Source organism: Chiloscyllium plagiosum, unplaced genomic scaffold (genome assembly GCF_037043375.1).
Source record: "Chiloscyllium plagiosum isolate Xiang-an unplaced genomic scaffold, Cpla_swu_hap1 HiC_scaffold_31, whole genome shotgun sequence".
Classification (NCBI taxonomy): Eukaryota; Metazoa; Chordata; class Chondrichthyes; order Orectolobiformes; family Hemiscylliidae; genus Chiloscyllium; species Chiloscyllium plagiosum.
This window is the reverse complement of record NW_028270169.1, coordinates 73,869,257-73,885,927: the sequence shown is the minus strand read 5'-3', so window position 1 is coordinate 73,885,927 and position 16,671 is coordinate 73,869,257. Positions and strand designations below refer to the sequence as shown.

The 16,671-nt window shown below is 44.2% G+C and overlaps 1 long non-coding RNA gene and 5 other non-coding genes across 7 annotated transcripts in view; all 6 read left to right on the top strand.

Moving 5' to 3' along the window:
- LOC148142002 (uncharacterized) overlaps positions 1–16,671 on the top strand; it is a 972,588-nt gene that overhangs the window by 137,272 nt on the left and 818,645 nt on the right. The gene's annotated exons all lie outside the window — the stretch shown is intronic.
- Positions 3,972–4,044, top strand: trnar-ucg (transfer RNA arginine (anticodon UCG)). Its single transcript has one exon. It is a non-coding gene; the product is annotated as a tRNA-Arg (tRNA).
- On the top strand, positions 7,694–7,766 carry trnar-ucg (transfer RNA arginine (anticodon UCG)). The gene has a single exon. It is a non-coding gene; the product is annotated as a tRNA-Arg (tRNA).
- Positions 9,189–9,270, top strand: trnas-aga (transfer RNA serine (anticodon AGA)). Its single transcript has one exon. It is a non-coding gene; the product is annotated as a tRNA-Ser (tRNA).
- Positions 11,400–11,472, top strand: trnar-ucg (transfer RNA arginine (anticodon UCG)). Its single transcript has one exon. It is a non-coding gene; the product is annotated as a tRNA-Arg (tRNA).
- trnas-aga (transfer RNA serine (anticodon AGA)) lies at positions 12,895–12,976 on the top strand. The gene has a single exon. It is a non-coding gene; the product is annotated as a tRNA-Ser (tRNA).

The window sequence follows — 16,671 nt, the reverse complement described above, 5'->3', positions numbered from 1 at the left end:
TGAATGGATATTACTACTTCATTGCTGATATGAAACCAGATTCTGCATTGTATCTGCTCGCCGTTTTTGTTGTTGCAGTGGCAAAAAGGTTGGCAATCGCGATGAGCAATGTTTTTTGTATTTCTCGCATTTCCTTCATTACTGTCCTGGTGAAGGGGGCTGGTGATTGGTCCTCTCGATCAGATGGAGTCATCAGCGCATTGTTGACCTAATTTCATCACGAGTGCAATTGGTAAACTTCATTTTTCATGGATTATTGCTGTTCCGTTTTGTTTTATGTTTGTTGAGCACTTCCTGTGACTTGGCAATGCACTAAATCTCCAGTATGTCCGGAATTGCCTCGCTGCCGTTTCTCTGAGCAGTTCATGACATGTGCCTGGCAATTGTCCACACTTTCTGTTTTGCTTCTGTTCCACATGAAGAGTTGTCAGTTTCTGGATTCGTTGGAGAGCTGACGGGGCTAACATTATCCGTGCGGTATTATTCTTCAGCCAAACTCTTTGATGGCAAAATTGGGAAGGTGCCAAACGAACGGTCATTGGCAGCAAAAGTCCGGAAAGACCCTCATTGCTGGGTCAACTTGTCCCATCCACCTTTCAGAAATATAGGCAAACGCGCTGACTGCGTAACAAACAGAGTGCATTTTTTTTTTCCAAATGGTGCATTAAAACTGGTGTCAGCTGCGGGAGCAGAACAAAGATGCCGAGCACGGAAAAAGACCCTACTATCGAACCTGTCCCTGCTGAAACGATAACCGAAATTAATTGAACCATATTTGCCAAAATGTGTTCCTTATCTCTCCGAACGCTTCCTGTCTATATACCCATTCGGATGCCATTGAATTTGCCTTAAATGTGGCAAATCATTCTGCACACACAAAAATGTCTGAGTGAACTCGCTGAGTTTCTGCATGACACCATGATCAAACTTTGGGCCAAAGTTGGAAACTGCGACTAGAAAAATGGCTCTCTGATTAGCCGCAATGCACAAAGGGCGGAATGGCCTTTTCCCACTTTGTGAACCTTCGAAGACAAGTTGAAAATAATCTGCAACGAAAATGTTCTTGTGAGGATTTACTTGTGAGGATTCGGTACTCTCAGCACCGTGGCCCGGATCGTATTACCGCTCATGGAATGGTTGTATTGTTCAGCAAACATATCGGTGTACCAGTACTTCTGCCGATTTTCCGATGCTGGCAGGTCATTGGTTTTGTCCAAAACATTATGAAGGTTAACATAAAAGAAATAGCTGCAGGTGCTGGAAATCTGAGACAAAAACGAAAATTGTTTGCGGAACGCAGCAAGACTGGCAACAGAAACGTCGACTTTCCTGCTCCTCGGATGCTGCCTGACCTGCTGTGCTTTTCCAGCATCACTTCAGGTCCAAGAATACTCAGATCATTGCTTACCTCTGCTGGTCATGTTAGCAAAGAGGTCTAGCAAATTGCCAAGTGTGATTTTCCTTTCAATAAATATTTTGACTCAGTTTGCCTGCAAATATCTTTTACTACCTTTGTGCTTTTCTTCTTTTACATTGGTGTCTCGCAACTTACAAATGACAGCAAAGGTATGAAAGGAGATGGGAGCATTTCGCTCATCAAGTCAACGGTAGCTTTCAATGAGATCACGGCTGATTTGGTCAATGCTCAACCGCTCTGAGCTGTCTGTTGTCATGGCCGAGGGGTGAAGGCGATGGATTAGAAATCCATTGGAGTTTCCCCACGCTGATTTGGTCAATGCTCAACCGACCTGAGCTGTCTGTAGTCATGGCCGAGTGGTTAAGGCAATGGATTTTGAAATCGATTGGAATATCCCCCCGTAGGTTCGAATCCTGCTGACTACGTTATGAATGCTTTCCTGCTGGTGCAATTTTCGCTCAAAGTTCAGAAAAACTATTTTGTGAACCAGGCCGGTAATCTGAGGAGACTTGGGAAACTCGAGTTCTTCATCAGAAATGTTCCATATTTAAAACATTATCTCTGTTTCTCTTTCCAGATACACTGCTCGACACATCGGGTTTCTGTAGTTGTTATTGAACGTCCTGAGCAGAAGTGCTGCTTTTCATTAGATTCCTTTAATCCCTGTCCACTGTTCTCTGACTCGGGTCAGTGGCAACACTTCCTCCTGCTCGTCAAAGTGCTCATTCCCCACGGCTCCCTCTCCGTCATTTGAAACAACCGCAGGAAATCGCCACTTAACCATCTTTGTTCCAAAGTGAAACTTATCAGCCTCGGGAATCTCTCCACCAAACGGGACTTCTCATCCCTGGACATGGTGTAAGCCAGAGGATTGTGAAGAGATACTGTGAAAATATTGTCAGTTGGCAGTTGAAAAAATGTTTAGGAAGCAAACCATATAATTTAGGCTCCAGCTTTGTAAATCTTGAGAAACTCTTTGGGAAATGGAATCAGAGGAGAATGAAGAAGTGTGAACTGTCGGACCGAGTAGAGGACGGGACATTGAATCTGATGTTCTCGGGACAGGAACTGATCTGAGACATTGAAATCATTCTCGCTCACGTACGTGAGGAATGCAAACTTCATCTGGACTCTTTGACAATGAAAAACTCTGGAACACTCAAGACAATATCCAAATATTTACTGGGATCACTACAGTACGAGTACTATAGATGAGTCATTTTTTGCCCAGTGTGTGCAGGAGGGCTTCCTGACACAGTACGTACACATGCCTTCAAGGGACGAAGCCACTTTCGATTTAGTACTGGGTAACGAGCCTGGCCAGGTTTTAGATTCGGAAGTAGGTGAGCACTTTGGAGACAGCGATCCCAATTCTCTCAGGTTTACTTTCGTGATTGAAAGGGATAGGTGTACTCCACGGAGCAAGAGTTTCAGCTGGTGGAAGGGAAATTACGATGCAATGAGGTAAGATTTAGGAAGCATAGAATGGGGTAGGAAACTGCAGGGGGTGAGCACATTAAAATGTGGAGCTTATTCAAGGAAAAGCTCCTGTGTGTCCTAGATAAGTATGTACCTGTCAGGCAGGGAGGAAGATATAGAACGCGTGAGCCGTGGTTTACTAAGGAAGTGGAATCCCTGGTCAAGAAGAACAAGAAGTCTTATGTTAGGACAAAATGTGAAAACTCAGTTACAGCGCTCGAGGGTTCCGACGATATCAGGAGAGACCTAAAAAGAGAGCTGAGAAGAGCCAGGAGGAGTCATGAGAAGTTGTTGGCAGATAGGATCAAAGTTAACCCTAAGGCTTTCCATAGGTATGTCAGGAATAAAAGAATGACGAGAGTTAAATTTGTGACAATCAAGGATAATAGTGGGAAGTTGTGTGTGGAGTCAGAGGAGATAGGGGAAGCACGAAATAAATATTTTTCGACAGTGTTCGCTATAGAAAATGAAAATGTTGGCGAGGAAGATACAGAGCTACTTGCGTCTAGACGAGAAGAGATTGAGGTTCACAAGAAAGAGATATTAGAAATACTGCAGAGTGTGAAAATAGATAAGTCAGCTGGGCCGGATGGGAGCGATCTGATTTTGTTTAGCAAATGCACTGCAGGAAGGTACAAATCAAGCTGATGCTTACAACGGCTCGTTTTGAGCCGCTAATTTCAGTGAAGTGGCAGCGCCAATAAAAGGTGTCACGCATCTCGTCTAATTCCACATCCTGAGCTCGAAATGACCCGAGGTTTCTCGCCGAGTTTCTGCAGGGTCTTGTTTGGACGACACCATGACACTTTTTCACTGGAGTGGATCATGAAATCGCGTCGTGACTGTGAATAAAACGATGGAAACTTCCAGCAGAGAAGGAGGCGACCCTGAAGCAGGCAGCTGAGGACAAATGTCTCTCCTTTGCCAGTGAAAGGCACTGCTTCACAAATTGGAAACTTCAAAGTGAAGCAATGTTGGTGATTATCTTCGGTGCTTGTTCACCTTTTTAATTCTGATTCCGTGAAAGTCCATGGCATTACATATCGACATTCTGCCAAATGCCGGTTTGTCTCTTGGGCCAGTGGCGTAATGGGTAACGCGTCTGACTTCGGATCAGAAGATTGTAGGTTCGAGTCCTACCTGGCTCGAGGGGGGGATGTTTCGCTTTAACCGTGGTATACGTTGACGCTCCCCTGTAAAGTTCTCTCGGGACATCTCCTCTGTGCTTCCGCATGTAAAGCTTGCATTTGTCCTATTGTCCATTTCAAATTCCAGCTCTCCACAACGGACACCTCCGTCAGTTTGGCGGTATTTTCTGGTGTGTCTCCCTCTGTGGGTGAAAATGAGCATGAGTTCCTCAAAAGAGTTCCAATTCGTTATACTTCTGTCCCATTATTGTGCCATGTAAGAACATAGGATAACCTCATTGACATTTGACCTGGAAACATTAGAACACACGAGACTTTGGGGCAAAGTTCGAAACTGCGACTGGAATACATGGCTCTCTGATTATCCGCAATGCACACGGGCGGAATGGCCTTTTCCCACTTTGTAAATCTTCGAAGACAATTTGAAAAAAATCTGCAACGAAAATGTTCAGACAGGGTATTTTATTTACACCAAATACGATAGTATCTATTGCCTTGTCTTGTTATTTACTTGTGAGGATTCGGTATTCTCAGCACCGTGGCCCGGATCGTATTCCCGCTCATGGAATGGTTGTATTGTTCAGCAAACATATCGGTGTACCAGTACTTCTGCCGATTTTCCGATGCTGGCAGGTCATTGGTTTTGTCCAAAACATTATGAAGGTTAACATAAAACAAATAGCTGCAGGTGCTGGAAATCTGAGCCAAAAACGAAAATTGTTTGTGCAGCGGAGCATGACTGGCAACAGAAACGTCGACTCTCCTGCTCCTCGGATGCAGCCTGACCTGCTGTGCTTTTCCAGCATCACTCTGATCTAAAGTCAGGTTTCCAGCAGCTGCAGTCCTCACTTTTGCCTAGTTTCTTCAGTGTCTCTGGTTCCCAATTCAAGAAGTCCATCTCTAGCGGTTTCATGTTTGTACCTCCGTGCTGAGGAGTTGAAGAGTGAAGAAAAGTAACTCACCTCCTCCATCTCTGGGGTAATTAGGGACTGAAAATGAATCGTGTCACATTGAAATATATCTACATGCGAATTAATCTCTGTCTTGTATTGGGAACCATCTCTTTCATTGTAACCATCAGGAAAGATCATTTCGTTCGCCAGAAAAAGAAATGAATATGTCACTAACCTTTGTTTGCTTCAGGTCCGAGAATACTCAGATCAATAGCTCCCTTGCTTACTTCTGCTGGTCATGTTCGCAAAGAGATATGGCAAATTGCCAAGTGTGATTTTCCTTTCAATAAATAATTTTGACTCAGTTTGCCTGCAAATATCTTTTCCTACCTTTGTGCTTTTCTTCTTTTACATTGGTGTCTCGCAGCTTACAAATGACAGCAAAGGTATGAAAGGAGATAGGAGCATTTCGCTCATCAAGTCAACGGTAGCTTTCAATGAGATCACGGCTGATTTGGTCAATGCTCAACGTACCTGAGCCGTCTGTAGTCATGGCCGAGTGGTTAAGGCGGTGGATTAGAAATCCATTGGGGTTTCCCCACGTACGTTCGTATCCTGCTGACTACGTTATGAATGCTTTCCTGCTGGTACAATTTTCGCTCAAAGTTCAGAAAAACTATTTTGTGAACCAGGCCGGTAATTTGATTAGACTTGGGAAACTCGAGTTCTACATCAGAAATGTTCCATATTTAAAACATTATCTCTGTTTCTCTTTCCAGATACACTGCTCGACACATCGGGTTTTGCAGCTGTTATTGAACATCCTGAGCAGAAGTGCTGCTTTTCATTAGATTCCTTTCATCCCTGTCCTCTGTTCTCTGACTCGGGTCAGTGGCAACACTTCCTCCTCCTCGACAAAGTGCTCATTCCCCACCGCTCCCTCTCCCATCATTAGAAACAACCGCAGGAAATCGCCACTTAACCATCTTTGTTCCAAAGTGAAACTCATCAGCCTCGGGAATCTCTCCACCAAACGGGACTTCTCATCCCTGGACATGGTGCAAGCCAGAGGATTGTGAAGAGATACTGTGAAAATATTGTCAGTTGGCAGTTGAAAAAATGTTTAGGAAGCAAACCATATAATTTAGGCTCCAGCTTTGTAAATCTTGAGAAACTCTTTGGGAAATGGAATCAGAGGAGAATGAAGAAGTGTGAATTGTCGGACCGAGTAGAGGACGGGACATTGAATCTGATGTTCTCGGGACAGGAACTGATCTGAGACATTGAAATCATTCTCGCTCACGTACGTGAGGAATGCAAACTTCATCTGGACTCTGGGACAATGAAAAACTCTGGAACACTCAAGACAATATCCAAATATTTACTGGGATGACTACAGTACGAGTACTATAGATGAGTCATTTTTTGCCCAGTGTGTGCAGGAGGGCTTCCTGACACAGTACGTACACATGCCTTCAAGGGACGAAGCCACTTTCGATTTAGTACTGGGTAACGAGCCTGGCCAGGTTTTAGATTCGGAAGTAGGTGAGCACTTTGGAGACAGCGATCCCAATTCTCTCAGGTTTACTTTCGTGATTGAAAGGGATAGGTGTACTCCACGGAGCAAGAGTTTCAGCTGGTGGAAGGGAAATTACGATGCAATGAGGTAAGATTTAGGAAGCGTAGAATGGGGTAGGAAACTGCAGGGGGTGAGCACATTAAAATGTGGAGCTTATTCAAGGAAAAGCTCCTGTGTGTCCTAGATAAGTATGTACCTGTCAGGCAGGGAGGAAGATATAGAACGCGTGAGCCGTGGTTTACTAAGGAAGTGGAATCCCTGGTCAAGAAGAACAAGAAGTCTTATGTTAGGACAAAATGTGAAAACTCAGTTAGAGCGCTCGAGGGTTCCGACGATATCAGGAGAGACCTAAAAAGAGAGCTGAGAAGAGCCAGGAGGAGTCATGAGAAGTTGTTGGCAGATAGGATCAGGGTTAACCCTAAGGCTTTCCATAGGTATGTCAGGAATAAAAGAATGACGAGAGTTAAATTTGTGACAATCAAGGATAATAGTGGGAAGTTGTGTGTGGAGTCAGAGGAGATAGGGGAAGCATTAAATAAATATTTTTCGACAGTGTTCGCTATAGAAAATGAAAATGTTGGCGAGGAAGATACAGAGCTACTTGCGTCTAGACGAGAAGAGATTGAGGTTCACAAGAAAGAGATATTAGAAATACTGCAGAGTGTGAAAATAGATAAGTCAGCTGGGCCGGATGGGAGCGATCTGATTTTGTTGAGTAAATGCAATGCAGGAAGGTACAAATCAAGCTGATGCTTACAACGGCTCGTTTTGAGCCGCTAATTTCAGTGAAGTGGCGGCGCCAATAAAAGGTGTCACGCATCTCGTCTAATTCCACATCCTGAGCTCGAAATGACCAGAGGTTTCTCGCCGAGTTTCTGCAGGGTCTTGTTTGGACGACACCATGACACTTTTTCACTGGAGTGGATCATGAAATCGCGTCGTGACTGTGAATAAAACGATGGAAACTTCCAGCAGAGAAGGAGGCGACCCTGAAGCAGGCAGCTGAGGACAAATGTCTCTCCTTTGCCAGTGAAAGGCACTGCTTCACAAATTGGAAACTTCGAAGTGAAGCAATGTTGGTGATTATCTTCGCTGCTTGTTCACCTTTTTAATTCTGATTCCGTGAAAGTCCATGGCATTACATATCGACATTCTGCCAAGTGCAGGTTTGTCTCTTGGGCCAGTGGCGTAATGGATAACGCGTCTGACTTCGGATCAGAAGATTGTAGGTTCGAGTCCTACCTGGCTCGAGGGGGGATGTTTCGCTTTAACCGTGGTATACGTTGACGCTCCCCTGTAAAGTTCTCTCGGGACCTCTCCTCTGTGCTTGCATTTGTCCTATTGTCCATTTCAAATTCCAGCTCTCCACAACGGACACCTCCGTCAGTTTGGCGGTATCTTCTGGTGTGTCTCCCTCTGTGGGTGAAAATGAGCATGAGTTCCTCAAAAGAGTTACAATTCGTTATACTTCTGTCCCATTATTGTGCAATGTAAGAACATAGGATAACCTCATTGACATTTGACCTGGAAACATTAGAACACACGAGGCTTTGGGCCAAAGTTCGAAACTGCGACTGGAATACATGGCTCTCTGATTAGCCGCAATGCACACGGGCGGAATGGCCTTTTCCCACTTTGTAAATCTTCGAAGACAATTTGAAAAAAATCTGCAACGAAAATGTTCAGACAGGGTGTTTTATTTACTCCAAATACGATAGTATCTATCGCCTTGTCTTGTTATTTACTTGTGAGGATTCGGTACTCTCAGCACCGTGGCCCGGATCGTATTCCCGCTCATGGAATGGTTGTATTGTTCAGCAAACTTATCGGTGTACCAGTACTTCTGCCGATTTTCCGATGTTGGCAGGTCATTGGTTTTGTCCAAAACATTATGAAGGTTAACATAAAACAAATAGCTGCAGGTGCTGGAAATCTGAGCCAAAAACGAAAATTGTTTGTGCAGCGGAGCATGACTGGCAACAGAAACGTCGACTCTCCTGCTCCTCGGATGCAGCCTGACCTGCTGTGCTTTTCCAGCATCACTCTGATCTAAAGTCAGGTTTCCAGCAGCTGCAGTCCTCACTTTTGCCTAGTTTCTTCAGTGTCTCTGGTTCCCAATTCAAGAAGTCCATCTCTAGCGGTTTCATGTTTGTACCTCCGTGCTGAGGAGTTGAAGAGTGAAGAAAAGTAACTCACCTCCTCCATCTCTGGGGTAATTAGGGACTGAAAATGAATCGTGTCACATTGAAATATATCTACATGCGAATTAATCTCTGTCTTTTATTGGGAACCATCTCTTTCATTGTAACCATCAGGAAAGATCATTTCGTTCGCCAGAAAAAGAAATGAATATGTCACTAACCTTTGTTTGCTTCAGGTCCGAGAATACTCAGATCAATAGCTCCCTTGCTTACTTCTGCTGGTCATGTTCGCAAAGAGATATGGCAAATTGCCAAGTGTGATTTTCCTTTCAATAAATAATTTTGACTCAGTTTGCCTGCAAATATCTTTTCCTACCTTTGTGCTTTTCTTCTTTTACATTGGTGTCTCGCAGCTTACAAATGACAGCAAAGGTATGAAAGGAGATGGGAGCATTTCGCTCATCAAGTCAACGGTAGCTTTCAATGAGATCACGGCTGATTTGGTCAATGCTCAACGCACCTGAGCCGTCTGTAGTCATGGCCGAGTGGTTAAGGCGATGGATTAGAAATCCATTGGGGTTTCCCCACGTAGGTTCGAATCCTGCTGACTACGTTATGAATGCTTTCCTGCTGGTACAATTTTCGCTCAAAGTTCAGAAAAACTATTTTGTGAACCAGGCCGGTAATTTGATTAGACTTGGGAAACTCGAGTTCTACATCAGAAATGTTCCATATTTAAAACATTATCTCTGTTTCTCTTTCCAGATACACTGCTCGACACATCGGGTTTTGCAGCTGTTATTGAACATCCTGAGCAGAAGTGCTGCTTTTCATTAGATTCCTTTCATCCCTGTCCACTGTTCTCTGACTCGGGTCAGTGGCAACACTTCCTCCTGCTCGTCAAAGTGCTCATTCCCCACCGCTCCCTCTCCCATCATTAGAAACAACCGCAGGAAATCGCCACTTAACCATCTTTGTTCCAAAGTGAAACTCATCAGCCTCGGGAATCTCTCCACCAAACGGGACTTCTCATCCCTGGACATGGTGCAAGCCAGAGGATTGTGAAGAGATACTGTGAAAATATTGTCAGTTGGCAGTTGAAAAAATGTTTAGGAAGCAAACCATATAATTTAGGCTCCAGCTTTGTAAATCTTGAGAAACTCTTTGGGAAATGGAATCAGAGGAGAATGAAGAAGTGTGAACTGTCGGACCGAGTAGAGGACGGGACATTGACTCTGATGTTCTCGGGACAGGAACTGATCTGAGACATTGAAATCATTCTCGCTCACGTACGTGAGGAATGCAAACTTCATCTGGACTCTGGGACAATGAAAAACTCTGGAACACTCAAGACAATATCCAAATATTTACTGGGATGACTACAGTACGAGTACTATAGATGAGTCATTTTTTGCCCAGTGTGTGCAGGAGGGCTTCCTGACACAGTACGTACACATGCCTTCAAGGGACGAAGCCACTTTCGATTTAGTACTGGGTAACGAGCCTGGCCAGGTTTTAGATTCGGAAGTAGGTGAGCACTTTGGAGACAGCGATCCCAATTCTCTCAGGTTTACTTTCGTGATTGAAAGGGATAGGTGTACTCCACAGAGCAAGAGTTTCAGCTGGTGGAAGGGAAATTACGATGCAATGAGGTAAGATTTAGGAAGCGTAGAATGGGGTAGGAAACTGCAGGGGGTGAGCACATTAAAATGTGGAGCTTATTCAAGGAAAAGCTCCTGTGTGTCCTAGATAAGTATGTACCTGTCAGGCAGGGAGGAAGATATAGAACGCGTGAGCCGTGGTTTACTAAGGAAGTGGAATCCCTGGTCAAGAAGAACAAGAAGTCTTATGTTAGGACAAAATGTGAAAACTCAGTTAGAGCGCTCGAGGGTTCCGACGATATCAGGAGAGACCTAAAAAGAGAGCTGAGAATAGCCAGGAGGAGTCATGAGAAGTTGTTGGCAGATAGGATCAAAGTTAACCCTAAGGCTTTCCATAAGTATGTCAGGAATAAAAGAATGACGAGAGTTAAATTTGTGACAATCAAGGATAATAGTGGGAAGTTGTGTGTGGAGTCAGAGGAGATAGGGGAAGCACTAAATAAATATTTTTCGACAGTGTTCGCTATAGAAAATGAAAATGTTGGCGAGGAAGATACAGAGCTACTTGCGTCTAGACGAGAAGAGATTGAGGTTCACAAGAAAGAGATATTAGAAATACTGCAGAGTGTGAAAATAGATAAGTCAGCTGGGCCGGATGGGAGCGATCTGATTTTGTTGAGTAAATGCAATGCAGGAAGGTACAAATCAAGCTGATGCTTACAACGGCTCGTTTTGAGCCGCTAATTTCAGTGAAGTGGCGGCGCCAATAAAAGGTGTCACGCATCTCGTCTAATTCCACATCCTGAGCTCGAAATGACCAGAGGTTTCTCGCCGAGTTTCTGCAGGGTCTTGTTTGGACGACACCATGACACTTTTTCACTGGAGTGGATCATGAAATCGCGTCGTGACTGTGAATAAAACGATGGAAACTTCCAGCAGAGAAGGAGGCGACCCTGAAGCAGGCAGCTGAGGACAAATGTCTCTCCTTTGCCAGTGAAAGGCACTGCTTCACAAATTGGAAACTTCGAAGTGAAGCAATGTTGGTGATTATCTTCGCTGCTTGTTCACCTTTTTAATTCTGATTCCGTGAAAGTCCATGGCATTACATATCGACATTCTGCCAAGTGCAGGTTTGTCTCTTGGGCCAGTGGCGTAATGGATAACGCGTCTGACTTCGGATCAGAAGATTGTAGGTTCGAGTCCTACCTGGCTCGAGGGGGGATGTTTCGCTTTAACCGTGGTATACGTTGACGCTCCCCTGTAAAGTTCTCTCGGGACCTCTCCTCTGTGCTTGCATTTGTCCTATTGTCCATTTCAAATTCCAGCTCTCCACAACGGACACCTCCGTCAGTTTGGCGGTATCTTCTGGTGTGTCTCCCTCTGTGGGTGAAAATGAGCATGAGTTCCTCAAAAGAGTTACAATTCGTTATACTTCTGTCCCATTATTGTGCAATGTAAGAACATAGGATAACCTCATTGACATTTGACCTGGAAACATTAGAACACACGAGGCTTTGGGCCAAAGTTCGAAACTGCGACTGGAATACATGGCTCTCTGATTAGCCGCAATGCACACGGGCGGAATGGCCTTTTCCCACTTTGTAAATCTTCGAAGACAATTTGAAAAAAATCTGCAACGAAAATGTTCAGACAGGGTGTTTTATTTACTCCAAATACGATAGTATCTATCGCCTTGTCTTGTTATTTACTTGTGAGGATTCGGTACTCTCAGCACCGTGGCCCGGATCGTATTCCCGCTCATGGAATGGTTGTATTGTTCAGCAAACTTATCGGTGTACCAGTACTTCTGCCGATTTTCCGATGTTGGCAGGTCATTGGTTTTGTCCAAAACATTATGAAGGTTAACATAAAACAAATAGCTGCAGGTGCTGGAAATCTGAGCCAAAAACGAAAATTGTTTGTGCAGCGGAGCATGACTGGCAACAGAAACGTCGACTCTCCTGCTCCTCGGATGCAGCCTGACCTGCTGTGCTTTTCCAGCATCACTCTGATCTAAAGTCAGGTTTCCAGCAGCTGCAGTCCTCACTTTTGCCTAGTTTCTTCAGTGTCTCTGGTTCCCAATTCAAGAAGTCCATCTCTAGCGGTTTCATGTTTGTACCTCCGTGCTGAGGAGTTGAAGAGTGAAGAAAAGTAACTCACCTCCTCCATCTCTGGGGTAATTAGGGACTGAAAATGAATCGTGTCACATTGAAATATATCTACATGCGAATTAATCTCTGTCTTTTATTGGGAACCATCTCTTTCATTGTAACCATCAGGAAAGATCATTTCGTTCGCCAGAAAAAGAAATGAATATGTCACTAACCTTTGTTTGCTTCAGGTCCGAGAATACTCAGATCAATAGCTCCCTTGCTTACTTCTGCTGGTCATGTTCGCAAAGAGATATGGCAAATTGCCAAGTGTGATTTTCCTTTCAATAAATAATTTTGACTCAGTTTGCCTGCAAATATCTTTTCCTACCTTTGTGCTTTTCTTCTTTTACATTGGTGTCTCGCAGCTTACAAATGACAGCAAAGGTATGAAAGGAGATGGGAGCATTTCGCTCATCAAGTCAACGGTAGCTTTCAATGAGATCACGGCTGATTTGGTCAATGCTCAACGCACCTGAGCCGTCTGTAGTCATGGCCGAGTGGTTAAGGCGATGGATTAGAAATCCATTGGGGTTTCCCCACGTAGGTTCGAATCCTGCTGACTACGTTATGAATGCTTTCCTGCTGGTACAATTTTCGCTCAAAGTTCAGAAAAACTATTTTGTGAACCAGGCCGGTAATTTGATTAGACTTGGGAAACTCGAGTTCTACATCAGAAATGTTCCATATTTAAAACATTATCTCTGTTTCTCTTTCCAGATACACTGCTCGACACATCGGGTTTTGCAGCTGTTATTGAACATCCTGAGCAGAAGTGCTGCTTTTCATTAGATTCCTTTCATCCCTGTCCACTGTTCTCTGACTCGGGTCAGTGGCAACACTTCCTCCTGCTCGTCAAAGTGCTCATTCCCCACCGCTCCCTCTCCCATCATTAGAAACAACCGCAGGAAATCGCCACTTAACCATCTTTGTTCCAAAGTGAAACTCATCAGCCTCGGGAATCTCTCCACCAAACGGGACTTCTCATCCCTGGACATGGTGCAAGCCAGAGGATTGTGAAGAGATACTGTGAAAATATTGTCAGTTGGCAGTTGAAAAAATGTTTAGGAAGCAAACCATATAATTTAGGCTCCAGCTTTGTAAATCTTGAGAAACTCTTTGGGAAATGGAATCAGAGGAGAATGAAGAAGTGTGAACTGTCGGACCGAGTAGAGGACGGGACATTGACTCTGATGTTCTCGGGACAGGAACTGATCTGAGACATTGAAATCATTCTCGCTCACGTACGTGAGGAATGCAAACTTCATCTGGACTCTGGGACAATGAAAAACTCTGGAACACTCAAGACAATATCCAAATATTTACTGGGATGACTACAGTACGAGTACTATAGATGAGTCATTTTTTGCCCAGTGTGTGCAGGAGGGCTTCCTGACACAGTACGTACACATGCCTTCAAGGGACGAAGCCACTTTCGATTTAGTACTGGGTAACGAGCCTGGCCAGGTTTTAGATTCGGAAGTAGGTGAGCACTTTGGAGACAGCGATCCCAATTCTCTCAGGTTTACTTTCGTGATTGAAAGGGATAGGTGTACTCCACAGAGCAAGAGTTTCAGCTGGTGGAAGGGAAATTACGATGCAATGAGGTAAGATTTAGGAAGCGTAGAATGGGGTAGGAAACTGCAGGGGGTGAGCACATTAAAATGTGGAGCTTATTCAAGGAAAAGCTCCTGTGTGTCCTAGATAAGTATGTACCTGTCAGGCAGGGAGGAAGATATAGAACGCGTGAGCCGTGGTTTACTAAGGAAGTGGAATCCCTGGTCAAGAAGAACAAGAAGTCTTATGTTAGGACAAAATGTGAAAACTCAGTTAGAGCGCTCGAGGGTTCCGACGATATCAGGAGAGACCTAAAAAGAGAGCTGAGAATAGCCAGGAGGAGTCATGAGAAGTTGTTGGCAGATAGGATCAAAGTTAACCCTAAGGCTTTCCATAAGTATGTCAGGAATAAAAGAATGACGAGAGTTAAATTTGTGACAATCAAGGATAATAGTGGGAAGTTGTGTGTGGAGTCAGAGGAGATAGGGGAAGCACTAAATAAATATTTTTCGACAGTGTTCGCTATAGAAAATGAAAATGTTGGCGAGGAAGATACAGAGCTACTTGCGTCTAGACGAGAAGAGATTGAGGTTCACAAGAAAGAGATATTAGAAATACTGCAGAGTGTGAAAATAGATAAGTCAGCTGGGCCGGATGGGAGCGATCTGATTTTGTTGAGTAAATGCAATGCAGGAAGGTACAAATCAAGCTGATGCTTACAACGGCTCGTTTTGAGCCGCTAATTTCAGTTAAGTGGCAGCGCCAATAAAAGGTGTCACGCATCTCGTCTAATTCCACATCCTGAGCTCGAAATGACCAGAGGTTTCTCGCCGAGTTTCTGCAGGGTCTTGTTTGGACGACACCATGACACTTTTTCACTGGAGTGGATCATGAAATCGCGTCGTGACTGTGAATAAAACGATGGAAACTTCCAGCAGAGAAGGAGGCGACCCTGAAGCAGGCAGCTGAGGACAAATGTCTCTCCTTTGCCAGTGAAAGGCACTGCTTCACAAATTGGAAACTTCAAAGTGAAGCAATGTTGGTGATTATCTTCGGTGCTTGTTCACCTTTTTAATTCTGATTCCGTGAAAGTCCATGGCATTACATATCGACATTCTGCCAAGTGCAGGCTTGTCTCTTGGGCCAGTGGCGTAATGGATAACGCGTCTGACTTCGGATCAGAAGATTCTACGTTCGTGTACTACCTGGCTCGAGGGGGGATATTTCGCTTTAACCGTGGTATACGTTGACGCTCCCCTTGTAAAGTTCTCTCGGGACATCTCCTCTGTGCTTCCGCATGTAAAGCTTGCATTTGTCCTATTGTCCATTTCAAATTCCAGCTCTCCACAACGGACACCTCCGTCAGTTTGGCGGTATCTTCTGGTGTGTCTCCCTCTGTGGGTGAAAATGAGCATGAGTTCCTCAAAAGAGTTACAATTCGTTATACTTCTGTCCCATTATTGTGCAATGTAAGAACATAGGATAACCTCATTGACATTTGACCTGGAAACATTAGAACACACGAGGCTTTGGGCCAAAGTTCGAAACTGCGACTGGAATACATGGCTCTCTGATTAGCCGCAATGCACACGGGCGGAATGGCCTTTTCCCACTTTGTAAATCTTCGAAGACAATTTGAAAAAAATCTGCAACGAAAATGTTCAGACAGGGTGTTTTATTTACACCAAATACGATAGTATCTATCGCCTTGTCTTGTTATTTACTTGTGAGGATTCGGTACTCTCAGCACCGTGGCCCGGATCGTATTCCCGCTCATGGAATGGTTGTATTGTTCAGCAAACATATCGGTGTACCAGTACTTCTGCCGATTTTCCGATGCTGGCAGGTCATTGGTTTTGTCCAAAACATTATGAAGGTTAAAATAAAACAAATAGCTGCAGGTGCTGGAAATCTGAGCCAAAAACGAAAATTGTTTGTGCAGCGGAGCATGACTGGCAACAGAAACGTCGACTCTCCTGCTCCTCGGATGCAGCCTGACCTGCTGTGCTTTTCCAGCATCACTCTGATCTAAAGTCAGGTTTCCAGCATCTGCAGTCCTCACTTTTGCCTCGTTTCTTCAGTGTCTCTGGTTCCCAATTCAAGAATTCCATCTCTAGCGGTTTCATGTTTGTACCTCCGTGCTGAGGAGTTGAAGAGTGAAGAAAAGTAACTCACCTCCTCCATCTCTGGGGTAATTAGGGACTGAAAATGAATCGTGTCACATTGAAATATATCTACATGCGAATTAATCTCTGTCTTTTATTGGGAACCATCTCTTTCATTGTAACCATCAGGAAAGATCATTTCGTTCGCCAGAAAAAGAAATGAATGTGTCACTAACCTTTGTTTGCTTCAGGTCCGAGAATACTCAGATCAATATCTCCCTTGCTTACTTCTGCTGGTCATGTTCGCAAAGAGATATGGCAAATTGCCAAGTGTGATTTTCCTTTCCTTTCAATAAATAATTTTGACTCAGTTTGCCTGCAAATATCTTTTCCTACCTTTGTGCTTTTCTCGCACCTTACAAATGACAGCAAAGGTATGAAAGGAGAGGAAGATACTGAGATACTTGCGTCCAGAGTACTAGAGATTGAGGTTCACAAGGATTAGGTGATAGAAATACTGCAGAATGTGATAACAGACAAGTCTCCTGGGGATGGGATCTGTCCTCGTATCCTCTGGGAAGCAAGGGAAGAGATTGATGAG